At 35.8% G+C, this 3995-nt stretch overlaps 1 pseudogene across 1 annotated transcript; it reads right to left on the bottom strand.

Moving 5' to 3' along the window:
* Window positions 1-1822: 1822 nt before the first annotated feature.
* On the bottom strand, window positions 1823-3583 carry LOC143567589 (uncharacterized; annotated as a pseudogene). The gene is made up of 2 exons (XR_013141439.1): window positions 2478-3583; window positions 1823-2373 (listed from the first exon to the last, which is right to left on the bottom strand). The product of XR_013141439.1 is annotated as an uncharacterized LOC143567589 (transcript).
* Between the last annotated feature and the right edge of the window lie 412 nt (window positions 3584-3995).

Genomic DNA, 3995 nt, shown 5'->3' on the forward strand with positions numbered 1-3995 from the left:
AAAAAATGGGGAGCGACCACATCGCGACACGTAGGATTTTAATGTTTTCGTTTATATATAGTACTAGCTTTTATCCCCCTCATATTACGGGGTTGTTTTATATTATTTGTTTTTAATATTTATTTATTTTTTGAATTTTAATATTTTTTATTCTATGAAAGTTAATAATATACTTATGGGTTGTTGTTATATATTATTTGTTTTTAATATTTATTAGTTTTTGAATTTTAATATTTTTATTGTATAAAGTTAATAATATACTTATAATTTGATGATAAATTGTTTCACAAATAAATGAGATGTTATAACCTGGTTTAAAATCTATATGGATTTGATGAGACACAAGACCCGTTTATTTTTTTTTATTATAAAATTGGTTTTCTAATTATAAATAATATATATCTTTTTAAATAAATCAGATATTAATTAGTATATCCCTACTTTATATGATTTTTATATCAAATATTGGGTGAGATTAATTTTTAATTTAATGGGATGTTATAACCCGTTTAAGAAATATCTGGGTTGATGAGACCCATACCCATGAATTCAGATCAAATGCATGAGAAACCGTCATTTCAAAATCAAGCAAATCTGGTGACTCCAAGAAAAATGGGAGCGACCACATCGCGACACGTATGATTTATATGTTTTCGTTTATATATATTATAGATTTCAAACACACATCAGCGACAAATCAATACCCCCCCCTCCTATAAATTTGTCACTGGTACTTAAATTGGGGGGGGGGGGCAACATCACTACACCCCTAAAATGAAAAACGCTCCTCTACTGATTTGACGCACATATCAAAAACCCCCTTATTTTATAACCCTCCATTAGACATATCCTAAAATATATCGAATTTTACAAGTACCAAAAGTATCACACAATATAAAGTCGTAGCTTTTCTTTATATAAAAAAATAATTATGTTAATTTGGATAAATGCTTTATTGCTTAAATGGTGAAGAGAGATAATTACTTTTCTGAAAATACAACTTGCAAGTTGCAATGAACTTTTGTCCGATCACGTGAAGTTGAATTGACTTCATCTGGTTCTTCAAGAACACTTAACATCTTCTAGCTTAGATTTTTTTGTAAGGACTTTTTTTGTATAAACAAAAAATAAAATTAATAATAGCAAAAGAAACAAAACATCAGAATTATGGCATAAAACCTTTTAAAATTCATTTCAAACTTTTTGACAAATTTTAACTTTTTTTTTTATTGTAGAGTTAATTTCGGTTTTAGTAGTTGACGTTTAAATAGAATGACTAGTTGTGTACCAAACTCGTATTTTATTACAATGTAATGCTAAAGCTAGGCTTCTAATTTTCATCTATTTGCATTCTTTTGGCAAATTTCGTTAGATTTTTCTCTTAGTTTTAGCGGAAATGGCCAAAATACCTTTTGTTATATTTAGAAGCTCACAAAACGTTTAAAACCATATCTTTTATTTAGAGAACATGAAAAATATGCGTTCTGACTATAAGACAACACCTCTAACACCTATATAGAATAGTGACCATAGATAACACTTCGGACTCGTGGATTAGATTCAAACCATCGAATGCTTAACGACGTCGTATCTTGGGACGTAACACGTGCTACTGATCCAATAAAAACATTAATGGTGGAACACCGCTGAAGCAAGGACGCGCCCATTGTGTACACGTATTAACTGACTACTATTATAGAGTTCACGTCCCTCTTTAAACGTATGTTTGTTCTCGTGCTAGACTCTGGTCACCATGGATTCCTTTTTTATCATGATCAGTCACCGATCTTGTCACCAAACACTTCAGCAACATGCATCACTTAACAAAAACTTTTGATCATCAGTAAACCATTGATTTGATTTAATACGCACGAGAATAAAATAAAAAAGTGTAACAAAGTTCTTGCTTTCCGCCTAATTTCATTTTCACTTTTAATTTCATATCAACAAATTTTAATTACAACTTTCATCCCTCTCGAAACCACCTTTAGCCGGGATAATCAAAATTATACAAAACTATGAGTTTCCATTATGCAATTTCAACCTCCACCATCACGAGATCTCCAGCTTTCCCACCCAAAACCCGTTTATTATCCCGTCTATGTACCCAAAACCCGAGTCTCGCAGTTAATTTACACATCGTCGGGCGAATCAAGAGGGAAACAGGTGTCTTCACCACCCGTACTCCATAGGAAATGCGCATAGTTAGCAGCATAAAACGAGTTTCTAGGATCCGCGGATATTGCTTCCAAATAAGTCTCTTCGGCAGCCCACAAGTCGTTTCTAATTTGCCATAAAAAGCTCGCGTATTTGTTTAGTGCTTCTGCGTCCTTAGGTTCGACCTTAGAAGCCCGTTTAAAGTAGTCCTCAGCCCTGTTAAATAAACCACAATGTAAATATTTTTGTACAAAAGATAGAAATAATAATCAAAATTATAGACACGTTATTGCGACATATAAGTTTTAATATTTTAGTACCTATCGTAATCACGAGCAACTAGATACAGAAACTGTGCATAGTTGGCCAGTAGTAACGGGTTATCGGGTTCATAACCTGTTCTTGCGAAAGACCCGTTTGGTAGAGAAGCTCCGTCCTGAAGTAGTCCGCTGCATCTTCTTCCTCAATTTTCACCGTCACCGGAGAAACAAAATTCCTCATCGTCTCATGATCCAAACCTTCATCATCGGTCACAATCCGCATTCTATCAGCTTCACCCACAATCGAATTCCACGACTTCAACTCCTCGTCTTCACTCGCCTGACCCGAAACCGACTCCTCACTTGTCCTAGCCGGCTTCCCAATCGCTGAAGACGAGGCCACAGATCCATCAAACCTTCCATCCCCATCAGTTCCACTCGCAACAGGCCGGATATTCCCTCCGCCCCCGTTGTTTCCTCCAATCGACGTCGTTTTCCCACCCGTGGAAAACGATTTAATCGACGACGAGTCGAATTTGGTGTGAATATCAGTATGGTGTTGTGTAACAGAGTCCATAGCGGACGGTGGTGACAGCGAAGGTGTTAGACGCCATCATGGAGTGGACGCTGTAATTGGCTAAGAGAATCATGACGTAGACCATTAAAGTTGGGGTTTGAGAAAAGACCTGCTGGAACAACCAGACGAAAGAGGCGTTCATTTCTGTTTGAACTCTCACAACAATATCCTGCAGCTGCAGGTCCTCATAATATAAAAACTCCCTCATGTGCAGCGTGTAACTCTGAAGCTCTCTTATTATAAACACCATTGAAGAAAACGCTTTCTTCACCGAACAATACGCAGACTCCCCTGCTTCTCTTATCCCTTCCCGCCACTGCTTCTTCTTCTTAATTATTCGCAGCGAATCCACGCTGTTGGCCTTTCGTTCAATACTCGCAGGAATCATATCCCTCTGCCACTCCAAACCATCGTAATTCTCCTTATCTTCTACCTCTTCGGAAACCTGAAACCGGAGAGCTAATTCGTTAATCTTCTTCGTGAAATCCTCATCGGAGAATTGAGCGTCTGTAACAGCGCGAGTAACCGGTTTATGTATTCTGGATTTGGATGTGTTCAATTTGGTTCCGAATAACCAAAAGTCAATAACCTTTAATCAAATCTCAATAAATATAATCATTACAGCACACAATTACACACAGAAGTAAGCAATAAAATCGGATCAGAAAACAGAAACCAATGAGAATGAAATATATATATTTAGATCTACGAACCTAGCAAATTAAACCAGTGACACCGGAATAAGTTTATGAATTATGATGATTGTGAATGATTCCGGTCAAGTACGACAGAGTTTATCACTTAACCACCAGAAGAAGAAGAAGAAGAAGAAGAAGGGTGTGAGGTTGTTATATACATATATGGCATATCTCTTTGCACACGAGATATTCCTATTCACACAAAAAAAAATTATCTTAGCAAACGTGAATCAGTCACATCGTTAATTTATAATTACAAGGAAATATTAAAATATATATAATTTCAACCGTATATATATGACT

The sequence above is a fragment of the Bidens hawaiensis genome, unplaced genomic scaffold (assembly GCF_021521415.1).
Source record: "Bidens hawaiensis isolate Kalapana, Puna unplaced genomic scaffold, B.hawaiensis_p1.1 tig00023446_1, whole genome shotgun sequence".
Lineage (NCBI taxonomy): Eukaryota > Viridiplantae > Streptophyta > Magnoliopsida > Asterales > Asteraceae > Bidens > Bidens hawaiensis.